The sequence below is a fragment of the Pygoscelis adeliae genome, unplaced genomic scaffold (genome assembly GCF_000699105.1).
Source record: "Pygoscelis adeliae isolate BGI_AS28 unplaced genomic scaffold, ASM69910v1 Scaffold155, whole genome shotgun sequence".
In the NCBI taxonomy this organism is placed as follows: Eukaryota; Metazoa; Chordata; class Aves; order Sphenisciformes; family Spheniscidae; genus Pygoscelis; species Pygoscelis adeliae.
This window is the reverse complement of record NW_008824932.1, coordinates 514836-521137: the sequence shown is the minus strand read 5'-3', so window position 1 is coordinate 521137 and position 6302 is coordinate 514836.

The window sequence follows — 6302 nt, the reverse complement described above, 5'->3', positions numbered from 1 at the left end:
GGGAAACATCTTGTTAGCATCCGTCAGTATGAATGCCATTTTGCATCAAGAAAATGCTGATCATGGAACAGTCTGGGCGCTGTGCGCAGAAAGCTCACAGGTGAGTAAGCCGGCTGGCTCCTTCCGCAGTGCAAGCGCGGTGTGTTTTCAAATTCACAGTGCTGCTTGGCTGAGCCTCAGGGTCATGAAGAGGTGAGCTGCTGCGCTAGACAGCCCCGTGTGAGCTGCCCTCCCAGAGGTACCGCGCTTGGCTGCGCGGTGAGGCAGAATTGTGCAGCGGTAGGCGATCCCGTGTCGGACGTGCTGGAGGGTTGTCTTTCCGCTTGAATGCAGCTACTTGCAAATGTTCTGCTGCTTCGTTCCCCTGCAGCCCTGCTTTCAGGACCATTTCAAGGTCAAGGCTGTTAACGGGGCTGCGAGTGCAGTACTTCCTCTCAGACTGTGAGGTCTGTGGTACAGGGGTGATTATTTACGATGCACTTGTGCAGTACCTAGTGCACTGAAATATTACTTTCCTCAGCACTTGCAAGCTGCCTAGGAGCCACACAGTTCATGTGCCTTTCGTGCATCTGTCAGCCCTGCTGCCTGTCCCCCAGGGTCTCTGAGTGGGCAGCTGGGCTACCCTAGCCTTGGGGCTCTCACCCCAGATACTGTTCACAGGGAGCAGCTGGAGTGATTGATACTGGGGATTAAGGCCAGCTTCTGGGGCTTCCTTCAGCCAGCCCTTCCCTCTCGCATAGGCAGCAAGCGAGCACCCACCTTCCAGCAGTGCCGGCACCCAGAAACGCTTTTGGCAAACTTACCCATCCCCGAGCTCTCTCTGTCAGCACTTCTTTCTCCCTCGTCTATTCCTGCGTCTCCTGCCCCTGTAGCAGAGGATGCCCCACCACTTCCTCAGCCCTCCTTGCCCTGTTCTGTGGAGTTGTGTATTCCCTTTCCAGCGCTACTTGAGTCAGGTGCAGCAAGATGAAGGAACAGCTCAGCAATGTTTAGCTGAATAAAGTATCACACATAGAACTGCACAGAACTCGCACCATTTCCATCAGCAGCTTACTAGAATATGAATGAGTACGATTGTTCAAAAACCAAGTTAAGAAGGATTTTCACACGTAAGCGTTTGGACTGAGATTTGGCATGGTGGCAGATGGATGTGTGGAGTCATGTGTTTCAGGCCTCTACTTTACCGTCTTCAAGGTACTGTATTAGTGTCAGGCTCATCTGGGTCGAGATGGTGGAATTTGCTCCTTGGCAGGAAGCTTGCCATCTGATTGCTCTCAGTGTGGATGTTTTTTGTGCAAATGGTGTATCTAACTGTAGTGCTTTAACGTCAGTGTTGTGCCCAAACTGCACCTAGATAAGCCTTTTCAAAATTCAGGAAATGCGTCCATAGCAGGATTTGATTTTAATGATTAGAAGAACCAAAAATTAATAGATATTCCTTTAATCTGCTTGCAACAGGCACTGCACCAGGTGAATGTCAGAGACAGGATGAGTGGGACTGTCAAGGACTGACAGGTGACCAACCAACTTTAGTTAACCAAATTGGTAGTTTTTATATTGTAACCTGAACTGAGTTTCAAAGCAGGTGTGTTGGAGGTATTTACTAAGTGCTAGGGCTTGGTAAGTGCTGTTAGTAAGATGAAACTTGGAATTAGGCACTTTGAAAGTCATACAAGGTCGAGTATCTAATGAAAAATTAAAGAATGAAATTAGCGGGAACAAGAGAGTTCCCACCAGAGCAATAACCCCGTCCCTGAAAGCAGCTGGCAGCCTCTGCGGAGGCAGTTAGCATGCTCTCTTCTCCCAGCTGCTCGCGACTTCTCCCAAGACCGTGGCTTGGCTTAGTTTTGGTTTTGTTTGTTGTCAGCACAGGCTGATTTGAATATGGTCTGAGTAAAAACAGTTTAAAATCTCAGGATCTGCCTCCGAGAGAGTTTTAGCTGTGTTTTCAGAAGTGGTCGTGCACGTTGCTGATAGCAAACGGTTCTCCACTAGTAGTCAGTCATCTCATAGCCTAGTCTTACTTTCATACTTCTTAGCTACAGAGCAAGAAACACTCAGAAATCTGCTGCGTTCATAACATGCAAAGATCACTTACTGAAAGCGAAATGTTTGGGAGTAACGTGCCAGTTTTCCCCTGCATTTCCCTACGCAGGACTTGTGACTACCAGAAGGGACTGCAAACCGAGTGGGCCCTGGGGAGCAGCGGGCAGCTCTGCCTCTCAGCCTGCCGCCTCCTTCCCGCTGCTCGGCCTAGATCAGCTCACGGTTTACTCTTAACGCTTCCTGCAGGGCCGCTCGCTACCTGGGGACGGGTCCTGTGCTGCTGCGTTATGAGAACGGTCGGTTTTGGCTGCCTTCTCCTCTTCCCACAGCGAAAGCAAAACGCTGGGCGCTCCCACTCCCCAGTCACACAGTGACTCTGTGCCAGGGGGGCAAGAGCTCTCCGTGGTATTGCCAGACGCTACTCTTAGCACATCTTCTGCTCTGTGTGTGTGTGTGAAGGGGCTGTTTTCTGGTTTTAGGTTTTCTTGTAAGATTCCGGGTCTTTAAAATTACGTTAATAAAAGAAAATGTCAACCTTAAAAAAGAAAACACCAAAACCCCAATTGTAGTCCTTATTAAAAAAAAAAAATTAATAATACATTATAAAATATAATTTTTGCCCTAATGGTTGCATGAGACAGACTTAGGAATGAGATGCAGCTGTAACCTGATAGTTCAGGCAGAAATTAACTGATAATTAATATGAAAAAGTCATACTTTTGAAGTAATTTGCATGATTTTTAAATGCTAAGTATTGGCAATATCGTCTCTTTAATGGCTAAATTCAAGAGTACGATACTGCTTTTTCCTCCAAATACTTTTACATATTGTTATAACATTATGTTTAATACTGTTACTTGATTAGAATTAGGCAAGCACAGACAAGCAAGAAATATGGAACAACACAAAGCCAATTCTTTGCAGACTTTCCAGGACCATCAGGACATTCTCACTGCTTATCAGAAAATATGTAAATAGCTGCTGGCTCCATTACTTACTCAGAGAGTGAGGCAAGATCTTTTTCCATAAACCTTCTTCCAGGAAACTCACCCCCCTCAAGGTGCGTAATGAGAGACGACAGTAAAAAGAAAAAGCAAGAAGAATAAAAGGCAGCGCTAGATAGTGACAAGAGTACAAAAGATCCTGGGAAGTGGCGAGGGAGAGGCATGGATTGTCAGGATCTGAAGAATGCTAAATACGCTGATAAGTGACAACTAGGTGAGATGAAGCTGTGGTCAGGAGTATGTAAGTTAGGCGGGGCAGATGAGCTGTCTGCAGGCTGAAGAATCCACCTATGCTAGTGAACATTCAAAAAAAGATTTCTTCACAGCAAGGGCAAGAAACTGAGCAAGTCAGACTTGTCTCTGCAGTACCTTAGTGCTTATTTTTATCCTTTCAGGCAGTGCTTAGGTGCCGCAGCTGTCTTCAGTGCGTGGGGAACAGCCTTGCTTGGAGAGCATCGTCTGAGCAGGGACAGCTGATGGAGGGTGGAAGAAGTGAAGTATTAGCCATGCTCTGTGGGAGGAAACTGGAAGTTTGGATTAAGGAACCGTCTTTGGGACACTCAGTGGAGAATTAGAGCCAGCAGTGCCTTTGCTGCTGGTTGTTCTCTGGGATTTTTAAGTTGACACATTAGCTCCCTTGGTGTAGGTGGAATTGTTCTGGTTCATGCTGGGGTGTCAAAAGGAAGTAGAGTCCTTTCAAAGCATGGTTTAACCTACAGATGCCATAAAGGCTGCTGGTAAAGTGCTGTCAAAAGTCAGTCATGGAGAGCGATACGTCACTCAAAATCTGTCAATTCTGATGCAGATATAAACTCAAAAGCACCAGCAGTCTCTGAGACTTACTGGTGGAAAACACTTCATAAGCTCCTGACTGAAATTGTTTTTCCTAGTTGTTCCTTCTCAGCTGTTTATAGGGTTTTCATCACATCTGCTGTTGATTTATATAGGTGTTAGGATAGGTGCCTGAATTTAGATTATTAAACGACCACTTCCAGATACAGAAGTGAGTACTGGCTCTTCCGTGCTGAAAGAAACCAGCAGGATATATTCGTTTTCCTTTAAGAGGGCAGTCGTTAAGGAGAAGTCACAAGTACATTGGGAAAAGAAGCAAAAAGCTCTGTTTTAGCCTGGGTTAGTTCACTCATCCCATTTGTCCGGTGGGAAAGAAGCTTGCAACAGTGGAAGGGAGGGGGTCGTGCGGAGAGCACGAGTGGGCAAGGGAAGGTGGTGTCGTCTTGTGGTGTGAGTTTATGCCAGATAAAATTTTGACTGAACTCTGGCTTTATTCTTTCTAGACTCCAGGTGGAATCTGCATGTACAGAGTGCCCCGAAGCCCTTCTCCCTGTGGAAGGGTGATGCTGCAGTATGGTAATGTAACTGGTAGGCAGGGATGTTTGTTTGAGGGGAGGGGGACCAGCACCCTGCAAGGAACGGCAAGGAAGCTATTGCTAGCTGTATTTTGTTCTCTGTCAGTGAGGAGGGAGGACTTTGCTCATTCCAGGGGACAGGGGAAGAGCTCTGGCGCTGCGGCTCTGCAAAGCAAACCCATGAGCATAGGCTCCAGAGGAGCGTGGAGAAGGAAGCTCCAGGTGGAGGCAGCTTTGGGTTCTTTTGTTCTGTCACATTGGCTTTCCTGCCCTGCTCAGACCCCTGTTTGTGACCAGCACAGCTCTAGGAGAGGGTTTGGAATTGCTATTGTTCATTGCAAGCTATTGCCCATACCAAGCATGAAAAGAATGTCAGGCTTCAAAAACATAATGTTGATGCATTTTTGGCATATTTTTTGACTCTGTATGTTTGAAAATTCTCATTAAACCTTCCTCTAAGTACTAAAATTTACAAGAGACCATTAACCCAAGTTCTTCCGCTGACGAACACCATTCTCGCTGCTTATGACAGCCAATAAAACAGGAATACGAGGTTCAACTTGCCCCGTGGTTCGTCCCAATCCTCCTGCAAGGGCATTTTTTAGATTCAGGCTTTTCTTAGAAGCCACGTTTGCCTTTGGTCCTCATGATTGAGGCCACCCCTTCCGTGGGGGCTGCTTACTGTCCTCCTCTCAGCTCTAACAGTTGCCTCGTGTCTCCTAGCAGACACACCCCGACCTTCCCACCAAATACAGCCTGCAACCCGCAGTGGCAGAGCTTTGTGCTCCACCACCTGACACGTTGCCAAGTGCGGTGACTGGATTTGCACAGCGCCGAACGCTACACCTGAAGTTACAAGTTGTGACTTACTAAAACACCCTCTCCCAAGTGGTGGCCCAAAACCTGGTGGCTGTGTTGCTGGTGAAGGTTGGCACAAGATGCTACTGAAGTGCAGAGGAGAGTGCTTTGAGTGAAGGTGTTCTGATGACTGGCTGGAGGTTAGCAAGATGTATGGGCTGCGGGTAGCTGGTTTCTGCTGATGCCTGACAAATGTGCAGCAGTGCTGTGCTGGCTCAGGCAGGCCAGAGCCTCCCCTGGTCTTGCAGGGTGGTGTCTGTGGGATGGTGTGCGTCAGCCTGAGGGGCTGACAGGGGGCTCCTGCGTGAATTTTGTCGTGGGCAGAGGCCTGTGGCATGCGTGACGTTTGTGGGGAAGGCAGGCACCGTGGGTGGGCAGTGAGATGCACCACCGCGAGACCTGGCTGGGAGGAGGAGGTGTGAGATGGCAAGAATGCAGTGCCCTCGGTTGGCCGTGGCAGACCAGGGCCCCGCGTCCCCCACTGGTGTCACCTATTACCTGGTCCTTTCCGGCCAGTTCCTCTGAGGGAACTGGAGACTGGTGCTCGATGGACCAGCAGGTTTCGCTGCAATGGTTACCTTTCCTGAGGGAAGGAGACAAAGGGGGAGAGAGTGAGGAATAGCTGGGCAGCATTTAGCAATGACTCAGTATTTCACTACCAAGTGCAAAGTCACGGCTGAGGAAATCACGCTTGTAAACCTTGGGGGCTGGCCTGCTCTCCTGCCCGGGGCGAAGGTAGCTTGCCCTCTGGGGCACCCGCAGGGCTGCGTACGGCGCTGGCAGGCAGGCAGGGCCTCCGCTCCGCTCCCTTTCGGCCTGAGGCGCTCCAGGCAGGCGGCGGTGCTTCAGAAAAGGGGTAATGCCTGGGAAAAACAAAGGAACGGGTCCGAAGCCCTTGCGGGGAAGGGGGTGCCGGGAGCCCCGCTGCAGCCCGGGATAGCCAGGGTCAAATAACCTTCAGGTCTAAACGTGCCTTTGCTCCGGGGCCGGGCCGAGGAAGAGGAGGAGGAGGAAGAGGCGGAGGAGG